General features: G+C 46.1%; 6 non-coding genes and 1 pseudogene across 6 annotated transcripts; all 7 read right to left on the minus strand.

Annotated features, from left to right (window-relative positions):
• Positions 1–1,220: 1,220 nt before the first annotated feature.
• Positions 1,221–1,411, minus strand: LOC130321970 (U2 spliceosomal RNA). Its single transcript, XR_008867584.1, has one exon. It is a non-coding gene; the product is annotated as a U2 spliceosomal RNA (small nuclear RNA).
• Positions 1,412–3,488: 2,077 nt separating this feature from the next.
• On the minus strand, positions 3,489–3,679 carry LOC130321971 (U2 spliceosomal RNA). The gene has a single exon (XR_008867585.1). It is a non-coding gene; the product is annotated as a U2 spliceosomal RNA (small nuclear RNA).
• Positions 3,680–5,738: 2,059 nt separating this feature from the next.
• LOC130321972 (U2 spliceosomal RNA) lies at positions 5,739–5,929 on the minus strand. The gene has a single exon (XR_008867586.1). It is a non-coding gene; the product is annotated as a U2 spliceosomal RNA (small nuclear RNA).
• A 2,087-nt stretch (positions 5,930–8,016) lies between these two features.
• On the minus strand, positions 8,017–8,207 carry LOC130321974 (U2 spliceosomal RNA). Its single transcript, XR_008867587.1, has one exon. It is a non-coding gene; the product is annotated as a U2 spliceosomal RNA (small nuclear RNA).
• A 2,091-nt stretch (positions 8,208–10,298) lies between these two features.
• On the minus strand, positions 10,299–10,489 carry LOC130321849 (U2 spliceosomal RNA). The gene has a single exon (XR_008867502.1). It is a non-coding gene; the product is annotated as a U2 spliceosomal RNA (small nuclear RNA).
• Positions 10,490–12,584: 2,095 nt separating this feature from the next.
• LOC130321881 (U2 spliceosomal RNA) lies at positions 12,585–12,806 on the minus strand (annotated as a pseudogene).
• A 2,082-nt stretch (positions 12,807–14,888) lies between these two features.
• On the minus strand, positions 14,889–15,079 carry LOC130321975 (U2 spliceosomal RNA). Its single transcript, XR_008867588.1, has one exon. It is a non-coding gene; the product is annotated as a U2 spliceosomal RNA (small nuclear RNA).
• Positions 15,080–15,897: the final 818 nt, after the last annotated feature.

Raw genomic sequence — 15,897 nt, forward strand, 5'->3', positions numbered from 1 at the left:
ATATATATATATATATATATATATATATATATATATATATATATTTCTCCGCCGAAATCACTTTTAAACCCATTTCCACCTTTTTTTCCCTTCTCTTCCTCTTACTTTTTTTTCACGTTTTTTTACGTTTTTCTCCTTTTCGCCTCTTTTCTGGGCGTATTATTCTTCTTTTTCTTCTTTTTTTTCGTCTAATGCATACCCCATCAGTGCAGCAATGCTTATTCAATACCGCCAGCAGATGGAGACACTGGGGGATAATTTTCTAAGGATTTATACTGATTTTTCCTGTCTGAATTTGTCGCACAGAAAGTTGCAGGCCCAATATGTGTGACATTTCTGCGACTTTAGCTTCTAGAGCATTTTTACAACATTATACATAGGTGCTGAATACATAAAAAGCGACTGTTCAGCGGCAGACAAGTCGCATCGGCTGAAAGTAGGCCAGAATGTCAGTCCATGTTGGAGCAGGTTTAGATACAGTCTAAAGTATAGATCTCAAAGTCTGTGCACAGAATTTAGCAAGGGCCTCGCACCTTCTGATGCATCAGGTAGGTGCACAATAGCATAGCCTAATCCTCTGTACTTTGGTCTATATTGATGCGGGACATAGACAGCCAGCTGATGACCAATCCATTAGTGCAATGGATGGCTGGAAGCATTTGTCTTTGCCTTTGCAATACCACAGAAGCAATGCATGGTCAATGTACAGCAATGACACACCTGTGTGAACAGCCAGGAGACCCCCCCCCCCCCCCCCATGTTATGTTACATAGTTACATAGTTAGTACGGTCGAAAAAAGACATATGTCCATCAAGTTCAACCAGGGAATTAAGGGGTAGGGGTGTGGCGCGATATTGGGGAAGGGATGAGATTTTATATTTCTTCATAAGCATTAATCTTATTTTGTCAATTAGGAACATTCAGCACCCACCCGCTATCAAGGCAGCTGCCTATCATGTCATGCCCTACCTGCACAGGTGTGCTGGCTACTCAAATGATCCAATTAAGGAGGCCATTTAGTCAGCAGCAGCAGAAGTCCTGTGCCTGGACGCTCCAACAGCGGCCAGACACAAGCAGAAGCAGAAGCAGCAGAAGCAGCAGCAGCACCACCTTTTGTTTTTTGGCTGCAGCAGCAGCAAGGCCCACAGGGCTGGCTAGCTGGCTAGCCAGCAAGCAGGTAGCAATGAAAGTAGGAATCTTTCTTTTTAACCCTGTAAGGGGGTGGTGCACTGTACCCGAAGATACTGCCATATCGGGTCAATGCATAGGGCGACGGAAGCAAGCTTCGAAATCGGCCCCCGTTCTCAAAAATCCATTTAATATATGGTCCCCAGATAGGGGACGTATCAGATATTAAACTGATAAGAACAGATACTACACTTGATCTTAGCCAAAAGGCCGAGAAGCGATAACCGTGAAAGGGGCGGGCCCAACAAGGTGCCCTTCATGGGCACTATCACTGCTTGCTGTCAGGGAGGCTGCCAGACAATTTTCCATGCACACTCTGGGCTGGGGGGCAGTCAACCACCAGTACACACAGCAGAACCTAAACCCATACCATTATTGCTAAGCAGCAAGACAGGGGCCCATTGCACTCCCACGGGGCCTTTTTAAATGCAATCCATAACCCGGATTTGCCAGGAACCCTTCTTACTCCTCCTACTTGCATGTGACACTGGGCTTAGGATCTGCATAGGAAACACACACACAAGCACACACCTACCTTTGTTGCCTGCAGATGCCTCCTTGGCTGTCCCCAAACGGTATCAAACCAACACCCACGGGAAGCTGTAAGCATAGAGGACATGCCTGCACCCCATTGGACTTACCTGTGTGGGTTAAACCCGGGTTATTTGACAACCTATGGCGGTGATGGTTCTGCTCAGGCAGAGCAGTGCTGATGCTCCTCATAAAGCTGTCGCTGCTGTGAAGGTTCTAGGTGACATCACAAATCCCTATGGTTACATACACAACAAAGCTGGGTTGTTGTTGTTTACACTCTGCAAGGCCTGTGGAAGTGAGTGACATCATAGCACTGTAGTTCTGAGGGTTCTAGATGGATGCAACAATCTCCTGTTGCTTCTATGAAGGCCATAATAGACGACATCACCAAACAGCTCCATAGTCACATACACAGCAAAGGAGAGATGTTGTTTACACCTAGTGATGTCAGTGGTATTGAGTGACATCACAGCACAGTGCTAAGGCTCCTGGGCCTGGACACAGCAGCGGCTGCAATATCTCAACGGAGAATACGTTTATATATATGTGTGTGTGTGCGCGTATATATATATATATATATATATATATATATTTCTCCGCCGAAATCACTTTTAAACCCATTTCCACCTTTTTTTCCCTTCTCTTCCTCTTACTTTTTTTTCACGTTTTTTTACGTTTTTCTCCTTTTCGCCTCTTTTCTGGGCGTATTATTCTTCTTTTTCTTCTTTTTTTTCGTCTAATGCATACCCCATCAGTGCAGCAATGCTTATTCAATACCGCCAGCAGATGGAGACACTGGGGGATAATTTTCTAAGGATTTATACTGATTTTTCCTGTCTGAATTTGTCGCACAGAAAGTTGCAGGCCAAATATGTGTGACATTTCTGCGACTTTAGCTTCTAGAGCATTTTTACAACATTATACATAGGTGCTGAATACATAAAAAGCGACTGTTCAGCGACAGACAAGTCGCATCGGCTGAAAGTAGGCCAGAATGTCAGTCCATGTTGGAGCAGGTTTAGATACAGTCTAAAGTATAGATCTCAAAGTCTGTGCACAGAATTTAGCAAGGGCCTCGCACCTTCTGATGCATCAGGTAGGTGCACAATAGCATAGCCTAACCCTCTGTACTTTGGTCTATATTGATGCGGGACATAGACAGCCAGCTGATGACCAATCCATTAGTGCAATGGATGGCTGGAAGCATTTGTCTTTGCCTTTGCAATACCACAGAAGCAATGCATGGTCAATGTACAGCAATGACACACCTGTGTGAACAGCCAGGAGACCCCCCCCCCCCCCATGTCATGTTACATAGTTACATAGTTAGTACGGTCGAAAAAAGACATATGTCCATCAAGTTCAACCAGGGAATTAAGGGGTAGGGGTGTGGCGCGATATTGGGGAAGGGATGAGATTTTATATTTCTTCATAAGCATTAATCTTATTTTGTCAATTAGGAACATTCAGCACCCACCCGCTATCAAGGCAGCTGCCTATCATGTCATGCCCTACCTGCACAGGTGTGCTGGCTACTCAAATGATCCAATTAAGGAGGCCATTTAGTCAGCAGCAGCAGAAGTCCTGTGCCTGGACGCTCCAACAGCGGCCAGACACAAGCAGAAGCAGAAGCAGCAGAAGCAGCAGCAGCACCACCTTTTGTTTTTTGGCTGCAGCAGCAGCAAGGCCCACAGGGCTGGCTAGCTGGCTAGCCAGCAAGCAGGTAGCAATGAAAGTAGGAATCTTTCTTTTTAACCCTGTAAGGGGGTGGTGCACTGTACCCGAAGATACTGCCATATCGGGTCAATGCATAGGGCGACGGAAGCAAGCTTCGAAATCGGCCCCCGTTCTCAAAAATCCATTTAATATATGGTCCCCAGATAGGGGACGTATCAGATATTAAACTGATAAGAACAGATACTACACTTGATCTTAGCCAAAAGGCCGAGAAGCGATAACCGTGAAAGGGGCGGGCCCAACAAGGTGCCCTTCATGGGCACTATCACTGCTTGCTGTCAGGGAGGCTGCCAGACAATTTTCCATGCACACTCTGGGCTGGGGGGCAGTCAACCACCAGTACACACAGCAGAACCTAAACCCATACCATTATTGCTAAGCAGCAAGACAGGGGCCCATTGCACTCCCACGGGGCCTTTTTAAATGCAATCCATAACCCGGATTTGCCAGGAACCCTTCTTACTCCTCCTACTTGCATGTGACACTGGGCTTAGGATCTGCATAGGAAACACACACACAAGCACACACCTACCTTTGTTGCCTGCAGATGCCTCCTTGGCTGTCCCCAAACGGTATCAAACCAACACCCACGGGAAGCTGTAAGCATAGAGGACTTACCTGTGTGGGTTAAACCCGGGTTATTTGACAACCTATGGCGGTGATGGTTCTGCTCAGGCAGAGCAGTGCTGATGCTCCTCATAAAGCTGTCGCTGCTGTGAAGGTTCTAGGTGACATCACAAATCCCTATGGTTACATACACAACAAAGCTGGGTTGTTGTTGTTTACACTCTGCAAGGCCTGTGGAAGTGAGTGACATCATAGCACTGTAGTTCTGAGGGTTCTAGATGGATGCAACAACCTCCTGTTGCTTCTATGAAGGCCATAATAGACGACATCACCAAACAGCTCCATAGTCACATACACAGCAAAGGAGAGATGTTGTTTACACCTAGTGATGTCAGTGGTATTGAGTGACATCACAGCACAGTGCTAAGGCTCCTGGGCCTGGACACAGCAGCGGCTGCAATATCTCAACGGAGAATACGTTTATATATATGTGTGTGTGTGCGCGTATATATATATATATATATATATATATATATATATATATATATTTCTCCGCCGAAATCACTTTTAAACCCATTTCCACCTTTTTTTCCCTTCTCTTCCTCTTACTTTTTTTTCACGTTTTTTTACGTTTTTCTCCTTTTCGCCTCTTTTCTGGGCGTATTATTCTTCTTTTTCTTCTTTTTTTTCGTCTAATGCATACCCCATCAGTGCAGCAATGCTTATTCAATACCGCCAGCAGATGGAGACACTGGGGGATAATTTTCTAAGGATTTATACTGATTTTTCCTGTCTGAATTTGTCGCACAGAAAGTTGCAGGCCAAATATGTGTGACATTTCTGCGACTTTAGCTTCTAGAGCATTTTTACAACATTATACATAGGTGCTGAATACATAAAAAGCGACTGTTCAGCGACAGACAAGTCGCATCGGCTGAAAGTAGGCCAGAATGTCAGTCCATGTTGGAGCAGGTTTAGATACAGTCTAAAGTATAGATCTCAAAGTCTGTGCACAGAATTTAGCAAGGGCCTCGCACCTTCTGATGCATCAGGTAGGTGCACAATAGCATAGCCTAACCCTCTGTACTTTGGTCTATATTGATGCGGGACATAGACAGCCAGCTGATGACCAATCCATTAGTGCAATGGATGGCTGGAAGCATTTGTCTTTGCCTTTGCAATACCACAGAAGCAATGCATGGTCAATGTACAGCAATGACACACCTGTGTGAACAGCCAGGAGACCCCCCCCCCCCCATGTTATGTTACATAGTTACATAGTTAGTACGGTCGAAAAAAGACATATGTCCATCAAGTTCAACCAGGGAATTAAGGGGTAGGGGTGTGGCGCGATATTGGGGAAGGGATGAGATTTTATATTTCTTCATAAGCATTAATCTTATTTTGTCAATTAGGAACATTCAGCACCCACCCACTATCAAGGCAGCTGCCTATCATGTCATGCCCTACCTGCACAGGTGTGCTGGCTACTCAAATGATCCAATTAAGGAGGCCATTTAGTCAGCAGCAGCAGAAGTCCTGTGCCTGGACGCTCCAACAGCGGCCAGACACAAGCAGAAGCAGAAGCAGCAGCAGCACCACCTTTTGTTTTTTGGCTGCAGCAGCAGCAAGGCCCACAGGGCTGGCTAGCTGGCTAGCCAGCAAGCAGGTAGCAATGAAAGTAGGAATCTTTCTTTTTAACCCTGTAAGGGGGTGGTGCACTGTACCCGAAGATACTGCCATATCGGGTCAATGCATAGGGCGACGGAAGCAAGCTTCGAAATCGGCCCCCGTTCTCAAAAATCCATTTAATATATGGTCCCCAGATAGGGGACGTATCAGATATTAAACTGATAAGAACAGATACTACACTTGATCTTAGCCAAAAGGCCGAGAAGCGATAACCGTGAAAGGGGCGGGCCCAACAAGGTGCCCTTCATGGGCACTATCACTGCTTGCTGTCAGGGAGGCTGCCAGACAATTTTCCATGCACACTCTGGGCTGGGGGGCAGTCAACCACCAGTACACACAGCAGAACCTAAACCCATACCATTATTGCTAAGCAGCAAGACAGGGGCCCATTGCACTCCCACGGGGCCTTTTTAAATGCAATCCATAACCCGGATTTGCCAGGAACCCTTCTTACTCCTCCTACTTGCATGTGACACTGGGCTTAGGATCTGCATAGGAAACACACACACAAGCACACACCTACCTTTGTTGCCTGCAGATGCCTCCTTGGCTGTCCCCAAACGGTATCAAACCAACACCCACGGGAAGCTGTAAGCATAGAGGACATGCCTGCACCCCATTGGACTTACCTGTGTGGGTTAAACCCGGGTTATTTGACAACCTATGGCGGTGATGGTTCTGCTCAGGCAGAGCAGTGCTGATGCTCCTCATAAAGCTGTCGCTGCTGTGAAGGTTCTAGGTGACATCACAAATCCCTATGGTTACATACACAACAAAGCTGGGTTGTTGTTGTTTACACTCTGCAAGGCCTGTGGAAGTGAGTGACATCATAGCACTGTAGTTCTGAGGGTTCTAGATGGATGCAACAATCTCCTGTTGCTTCTATGAAGGCCATAATAGACGACATCACCAAACAGCTCCATAGTCACATACACAGCAAAGGAGAGATGTTGTTTACACCTAGTGATGTCAGTGGTATTGAGTGACATCAAAGCACAGTGCTAAGGCTCCTGGGCCTGGACACAGCAGCGGCTGCAATATCTCAACGGAGAATACGTTTATATATATGTGTGTGTGTGCGCGTATATATATATATATATATATATATATATATATATATATATTTCTCCGCCGAAATCACTTTTAAACCCATTTCCACCTTTTTTTCCCTTCTCTTCCTCTTACTTTTTTTTCACGTTTTTTTACGTTTTTCTCCTTTTCGCCTCTTTTCTGGGCGTATTATTCTTCTTTTTCTTCTTTTTTTTCGTCTAATGCATACCCCATCAGTGCAGCAATGCTTATTCAATACCGCCAGCAGATGGAGACACTGGGGGATAATTTTCTAAGGATTTATACTGATTTTTCCTGTCTGAATTTGTCGCACAGAAAGTTGCAGGCCAAATATGTGTGACATTTCTGCGACTTTAGCTTCTAGAGCATTTTTACAACATTATACATAGGTGCTGAATACATAAAAAGCGACTGTTCAGCGACAGACAAGTCGCATCGGCTGAAAGTAGGCCAGAATGTCAGTCCATGTTGGAGCAGGTTTAGATACAGTCTAAAGTATAGATCTCAAAGTCTGTGCACAGAATTTAGCAAGGGCCTCGCACCTTCTGATGCATCAGGTAGGTGCACAATAGCATAGCCTAACCCTCTGTACTTTGGTCTATATTGATGCGGGACATAGACAGCCAGCTGATGACCAATCCATTAGTGCAATGGATGGCTGGAAGCATTTGTCTTTGCCTTTGCAATACCACAGAAGCAATGCATGGTCAATGTACAGCAATGACACACCTGTGTGAACAGCCAGGAGACCCCCCCCCCCCCCATGTTATGTTACATAGTTACATAGTTAGTACGGTCGAAAAAAGACATATGTCCATCAAGTTCAACCAGGGAATTAAGGGGTAGGGGTGTGGCGCGATATTGGGGAAGGGATGAGATTTTATATTTCTTCATAAGCATTAATCTTATTTTGTCAATTAGGAACATTCAGCACCCACCCGCTATCAAGGCAGCTGCCTATCATGTCATGCCCTACCTGCACAGGTGTGCTGGCTACTCAAATGATCCAATTAAGGAGGCCATTTAGTCAGCAGCAGCAGAAGTCCTGTGCCTGGACGCTCCAACAGCGGCCAGACACAAGCAGAAGCAGAAGCAGCAGAAGCAGCAGCAGCACCACCTTTTGTTTTTTGGCTGCAGCAGCAGCAAGGCCCACAGGGCTGGCTAGCTGGCTAGCCAGCAAGCAGGTAGCAATGAAAGTAGGAATCTTTCTTTTTAACCCTGTAAGGGGGTGGTGCACTGTACCCGAAGATACTGCCATATCGGGTCAATGCATAGGGCGACGGAAGCAAGCTTCGAAATCGGCCCCCGTTCTCAAAAATCCATTTAATATATGGTCCCCAGATAGGGGACGTATCAGATATTAAACTGATAAGAACAGATACTACACTTGATCTTAGCCAAAAGGCCGAGAAGCGATAACCGTGAAAGGGGCGGGCCCCAACAAGGTGCCCTTCATGGGCACTATCACTGCTTGCTGTCAGGGAGGCTGCCAGACAATTTTCCATGCACACTCTGGGCTGGGGGGCAGTCAACCACCAGTACACACAGCAGAACCTAAACCCATACCATTATTGCTAAGCAGCAAGACAGGGGCCCATTGCACTCCCACGGGGCCTTTTTAAATGCAATCCATAACCCGGATTTGCCAGGAACCCTTCTTACTCCTCCTACTTGCATGTGACACTGGGCTTAGGATCTGCATAGGAAACACACACACAAGCACACACCTACCTTTGTTGCCTGCAGATGCCTCCTTGGCTGTCCCCAAACGGTATCAAACCAACACCCACGGGAAGCTGTAAGCATAGAGGACATGCCTGCACCCCATTGGACTTACCTGTGTGGGTTAAACCCGGGTTATTTGACAACCTATGGCGGTGATGGTTCTGCTCAGGCAGAGCAGTGCTGATGCTCCTCATAAAGCTGTCGCTGCTGTGAAGGTTCTAGGTGACATCACAAATCCCTATGGTTACATACACAACAAAGCTGGGTTGTTGTTGTTTACACTCTGCAAGGCCTGTGGAAGTGAGTGACATCATAGCACTGTAGTTCTGAGGGTTCTAGATGGATGCAACAACCTCCTGTTGCTTCTATGAAGGCCATAATAGACGACATCACCAAACAGCTCCATAGTCACATACACAGCAAAGGAGAGATGTTGTTTACACCTAGTGATGTCAGTGGTATTGAGTGACATCACAGCACAGTGCTAAGGCTCCTGGGCCTGGACACAGCAGCGGCTGCAATATCTCAACGGAGAATACGTTTATATATATGTGTGTGTGTGCGCGTATATATATATATATATATATATATATATATATATATATATATTTCTCCGCCGAAATCACTTTTAAACCCATTTCCACCTTTTTTTCCCTTCTCTTCCTCTTACTTTTTTTTCACGTTTTTTTACGTTTTTCTCCTTTTCGCCTCTTTTCTGGGCGTATTATTCTTCTTTTTCTTCTTTTTTTTCGTCTAATGCATACCCCATCAGTGCAGCAATGCTTATTCAATACCGCCAGCAGATGGAAACACTGGGGGATAATTTTCTAAGGATTTATACTGATTTTTCCTGTCTGAATTTGTCGCACAGAAAGTTGCAGGCCAAATATGTGTGACATTTCTGCGACTTTAGCTTCTAGAGCATTTTTACAACATTATACATAGGTGCTGAATACATAAAAAGCGACTGTTCAGCGACAGACAAGTCGCATCGGCTGAAAGTAGGCCAGAATGTCAGTCCATGTTGGAGCAGGTTTAGATACAGTCTAAAGTATAGATCTCAAAGTCTGTGCACAGAATTTAGCAAGGGCCTCGCACCTTCTGATGCATCAGGTAGGTGCACAATAGCATAGCCTAACCCTCTGTACTTTGGTCTATATTGATGCGGGACATAGACAGCCAGCTGATGACCAATCCATTAGTGCAATGGATGGCTGGAAGCATTTGTCTTTGCCTTTGCAATACCACAGAAGCAATGCATGGTCAATGTACAGCAATGACACACCTGTGTGAACAGCCAGGAGACCCCCCCCCCCCATGTTATGTTACATAGTTACATAGTTAGTACGGTCGAAAAAAGACATATGTCCATCAAGTTCAACCAGGGAATTAAGGGGTAGGGGTGTGGCGCGATATTGGGGAAGGGATGAGATTTTATATTTCTTCATAAGCATTAATCTTATTTTGTCAATTAGGAACATTCAGCACCCACCCACTATCAAGGCAGCTGCCTATCATGTCATGCCCTACCTGCACAGGTGTGCTGGCTACTCAAATGATCCAATTAAGGAGGCCATTTAGTCAGCAGCAGCAGAAGTCCTGTGCCTGGACGCTCCAACAGCGGCCAGACACAAGCAGAAGCAGAAGCAGCAGAAGCAGCAGCAGCAGCACCACCTTTTGTTTTTTGGCTGCAGCAGCAGCAAGGCCCACAGGGCTGGCTAGCTGGCTAGCCAGCAAGCAGGTAGCAATGAAAGTAGGAATCTTTCTTTTTAACCCTGTAAGGGGGTGGTGCACTGCACCCGAAGATACTGCCATATCGGGTCAATGCATAGGGCGACGGAAGCAAGCTTCGAAATCGGCCCCCGTTCTCAAAAATCCATTTAATATATGGTCCCCAGATAGGGGACGTATCAGATATTAAACTGATAAGAACAGATACTACACTTGATCTTAGCCAAAAGGCCGAGAAGCGATAACCGTGAAAGGGGCGGGCCCAACAAGGTGCCCTTCATGGGCACTATCACTGCTTGCTGTCAGGGAGGCTGCCAGACAATTTTCCATGCACACTCTGGGCTGGGGGGCAGTCAACCACCAGTACACACAGCAGAACCTAAACCCATACCATTATTGCTAAGCAGCAAGACAGGGGCCCATTGCACTCCCACGGGGCCTTTTTAAATGCAATCCATAACCCGGATTTGCCAGGAACCCTTCTTACTCCTCCTACTTGCATGTGACACTGGGCTTAGGATCTGCATAGGAAACACACACACAAGCACACACCTACCTTTGTTGCCTGCAGATGCCTCCTTGGCTGTCCCCAAACGGTATCAAACCAACACCCACGGGAAGCTGTAAGCATAGAGGACATGCCTGCACCCCATTGGACTTACCTGTGTGGGTTAAACCCGGGTTATTTGACAACCTATGGCGGTGATGGTTCTGCTCAGGCAGAGCAGTGCTGATGCTCCTCATAAAGCTGTCGCTGCTGTGAAGGTTCTAGGTGACATCACAAATCCCTATGGTTACATACACAACAAAGCTGGGTTGTTGTTGTTTACACTCTGCAAGGCCTGTGGAAGTGAGTGACATCATAGCACTGTAGTTCTGAGGGTTCTAGATGGATGCAACAATCTCCTGTTGCTTCTATGAAGGCCATAATAGACGACATCACCAAACAGCTCCATAGTCACATACACAGCAAAGGAGAGATGTTGTTTACACCTAGTGATGTCAGTGGTATTGAGTGACATCACAGCACAGTGCTAAGGCTCCTGGGCCTGGACACAGCAGCGGCTGCAATATCTCAACGGAGAATACGTTTATATATATGTGTGTGTGCGCGTATATATATATATATATATATATATATATATATATATATATATATATATATATATATTTCTCCGCCGAAATCACTTTTAAACCCATTTCCACCTTTTTTTCCCTTCTCTTCCTCTTACTTTTTTTTCACGTTTTTTTACGTTTTTCTCCTTTTCGCCTCTTTTCTGGGCGTATTATTCTTCTTTTTTTTCGTCTAATGCATACCCCATCAGTGCAGCAATGCTTATTCAATACCGCCAGCAGATGGAGACACTGGGGGATAATTTTCTAAGGATTTATACTGATTTTTCCTGTCTGAATTTGTCGCACAGAAAGTTGCAGGCCAAATATGTGTGACATTTCTGCGACTTTAGCTTCTAGAGCATTTTTACAACATTATACATAGGTGCTGAATACATAAAAAGCGACTGTTCAGCGACAGACAAGTCGCATCGGCTGAAAGTAGGCCAGAATGTCAGTCCATGTTGGAGCAGGTTTAGATACAGTCTAAAGTATAGATCTCAAAGTCTGTGCACAGAATTTAGCAAGGGCCTCGCACCTTCTGATGCATCAGGTAGGTGCACAATAGCATAGCCTAACCCTCTGTACTTTGGTCTATATTGATGCGGGACATAGACAGCCAGCTGATGACCAATCCATTAGTGCAATGGATGGCTGGAAGCATTTGTCTTTGCCTTTGCAATACCACAGAAGCAATGCATGGTCAATGTACAGCAATGACACACCTGTGTGAACAGCCAGGAGACCCCCCCCCCCCCCCCCATGTTATGTTACATAGTTACATAGTTAGTACGGTCGAAAAAAGACATATGTCCATCAAGTTCAACCAGGGAATTAAGGGGTAGGGGTGTGGCGCGATATTGGGGAAGGGATGAGATTTTATATTTCTTCATAAGCATTAATCTTATTTTGTCAATTAGGAACATTCAGCACCCACCCGCTATCAAGGCAGCTGCCTATCATGTCATGCCCTACCTGCACAGGTGTGCTGGCTACTCAAATGATCCAATTAAGGAGGCCATTTAGTCAGCAGCAGCAGAAGTCCTGTGCCTGGACGCTCCAACAGCGGCCAGACACAAGCAGAAGCAGAAGCAGCAGAAGCAGCAGCAGCACCACCTTTTGTTTTTTGGCTGCAGCAGCAGCAAGGCCCACAGGGCTGGCTAGCTGGCTAGCCAGCAAGCAGGTAGCAATGAAAGTAGGAATCTTTCTTTTTAACCCTGTAAGGGGGTGGTGCACTGTACCCGAAGATACTGCCATATCGGGTCAATGCATAGGGCGACGGAAGCAAGCTTCGAAATTGGCCCCCGTTCTCAAAAATCCATTTAATATATGGTCCCCAGATAGGGGACGTATCAGATATTAAACTGATAAGAACAGATTTTTTTTTTGATTGAACAGATAAGAACAGATACTACACTTGATCTTAGCCAAAAGGCCGAGAAGCGATAACCGTGAAAGGGGCGGGCCCAACAAGGTGCCCTTCATGGGCACTATCACTGCTTGCTGTCAGGGAGGCTGCCAGACAATTTTCCATGCACACTCTGGGCTGGGGGGCAGTCAACCACCAGTACACACAGCAGAACCTAAACCCATACCATTATTGCTAAGCAGCAAGACAGGGGCCCATTGCACTCCCACGGGGCCTTTTTAAATGCAATCCATAACCCGGATTTGCCAGGAACCCTTCTTACTCCTCCTACTTGCATGTGACACTGGGCTTAGGATCTGCATAGGAAACACACACACAAGCACACACCTACCTTTGTTGCCTGCAGATGCCTCCTTGGCTGTCCCCAAACGGTATCAAACCAACACCCACGGGAAGCTGTAAGCATAGAGGACATGCCTGCACCCCATTGGACTTACCTGTGTGGGTTAAACCCGGGTTATTTGACAACCTATGGCGGTGATGGTTCTGCTCAGGCAGAGCAGTGCTGATGCTCCTCATAAAGCTGTCGCTGCTGTGAAGGTTCTAGGTGACATCACAAATCCCTATGGTTACATACACAACAAAGCTGGGTTGTTGTTGTTTACACTCTGCAAGGCCTGTGGAAGTGAGTGACATCATAGCACTGTAGTTCTGAGGGTTCTAGATGGATGCAACAACCTCCTGTTGCTTCTATGAAGGCCATAATAGACGACATCACCAAACAGCTCCATAGTCACATACACAGCAAAGGAGAGATGTTGTTTACACCTAGTGATGTCAGTGGTATTGAGTGACATCACAGCACAGTGCTAAGGCTCCTGGGCCTGGACACAGCAGCGGCTGCAATATCTCAACGGAGAATACGTTTATATATATGTGTGTGTGTGCGCGTATATATATATATATATATATATATATATATATATATTTCTCCGCCTAAATCACTTTTAAACCCATTTCCACCTTTTTTTCCCTTCTCTTCCTCTTACTTTTTTTTCACGTTTTTTTACGTTTTTCTCCTTTTCGCCTCTTTTCTGGGCGTATTATTCTTCTTTTTCTTCTTTTTTTTCGTCTAATGCATACCCCATCAGTGCAGCAATGCTTATTCAATACCGCCAGCAGATGGAGACACTGGGGGATAATTTTCTAAGGATTTATACTGATTTTTCCTGTCTGAATTTGTCGCACAGAAAGTTGCAGGCCAAATATGTGTGACATTTCTGCGACTTTAGCTTCTAGAGCATTTTTACAACATTATACATAGGTGCTGAATACATAAAAAGCGACTGTTCAGCGACAGACAAGTCGCATCGGCTGAAAGTAGGCCAGAATGTCAGTCCATGTTGGAGCAGGTTTAGATACAGTCTAAAGTATAGATCTCAAAGTCTGTGCACAGAATTTAGCAAGGGCCTCGCACCTTCTGATGCATCAGGTAGGTGCACAATAGCATAGCCTAACCCTCTGTACTTTGGTCTATATTGATGCGGGACATAGACAGCCAGCTGATGACCAATCCATTAGTGCAATGGATGGCTGGAAGCATTTGTCTTTGCCTTTGCAATACCACAGAAGCAATGCATGGTCAATGTACAGCAATGACACACCTGTGTGAACAGCCAGGAGACCCCCCCCCCCCCATGTTATGTTACATAGTTACATAGTTAGTACGGTCGAAAAAAGACATATGTCCATCAAGTTCAACCAGGGAATTAAGGGGTAGGGGTGTGGCGCGATATTGGGGAAGGGATGAGATTTTATATTTCTTCATAAGCATTAATCTTATTTTGTCAATTAGGAACATTCAGCACCCACCCACTATCAAGGCAGCTGCCTATCATGTCATGCCCTACCTGCACAGGTGTGCTGGCTACTCAAATGATCCAATTAAGGAGGCCATTTAGTCAGCAGCAGCAGAAGTCCTGTGCCTGGACGCTCCAACAGCGGCCAGACACAAGCAGAAGCAGAAGCAGCAGAAGCAGCAGCAGCACCACCTTTTGTTTTTTGGCTGCAGCAGCAGCAAGGCCCACAGGGCTGGCTAGCTGGCTAGCCAGCAAGCAGGTAGCAATGAAAGTAGGAATCTTTCTTTTTAACCCTGTAAGGGGGTGGTGCACTGTACCCGAAGATACTGCCATATCGGGTCAATGCATAGGGCGACGGAAGCAAGCTTCGAAATCGGCCCCCGTTCTCAAAAATCCATTTAATATATGGTCCCCAGATAGGGGACGTATCAGATATTAAACTGATAAGAACAGATACTACACTTGATCTTAGCCAAAAGGCCGAGAAGCGATAACCGTGAAAGGGGCGGGCCCAACAAGGTGCCCTTCATGGGCACTATCACTGCTTGCTGTCAGGGAGGCTGCCAGACAATTTTCCATGCACACTCTGGGCTGGGGGGCAGTCAACCACCAGTACACACAGCAGAACCTAAACCCATACCATTATTGCTAAGCAGCAAGACAGGGGCCCATTGCACTCCCACGGGGCCTTTTTAAATGCAATCCATAACCCGGATTTGCCAGGAACCCTTCTTACTCCTCCTACTTGCATGTGACACTGGGCTTAGGATCTGCATAGGAAACACACACACAAGCACACACCTACCTTTGTTGCCTGCAGATGCCTCCTTGGCTGTCCCCAAACGGTATCAAACCAACACCCACGGGAAGCTGTAAGCATAGAGGACATGCCTGCACCCCATTGGACTTACCTGTGTGGGTTAAACCCGGGTTATTTGACAACCTATGGCGGTGATGGTTCTGCTCAGGCAGAGCAGTGCTGATGCTCCTCATAAAGCTGTCGCTGCTGTGAAGGTTCTAGGTGACATCACAAATCCCTATGGTTACATACACAACAAAGCTGGGTTGTTGTTGTTTACACTCTGCAAGGCCTGTGGAAGTGAGTGACATCATAGCACTGTAGTTCTGAGGGTTCTAGATGGATGCAACAATCTCCTGTTGCTTCTATGAAGGCCATAATAGACGACATCACCAAACAGCTCCATAGTCACATACACAGCAAAGGAGAGATGTTGTTTACACCTAGTGATGTCAGTGGTATTGAGTGACATCACAGCACAGTGCTAAGGCTCCTGGGCCTGGACACAGCA

The sequence above is a fragment of the Hyla sarda genome, unplaced genomic scaffold (genome assembly GCF_029499605.1).
Source record: "Hyla sarda isolate aHylSar1 unplaced genomic scaffold, aHylSar1.hap1 scaffold_229, whole genome shotgun sequence".
Classification (NCBI taxonomy): Eukaryota; Metazoa; Chordata; class Amphibia; order Anura; family Hylidae; genus Hyla; species Hyla sarda.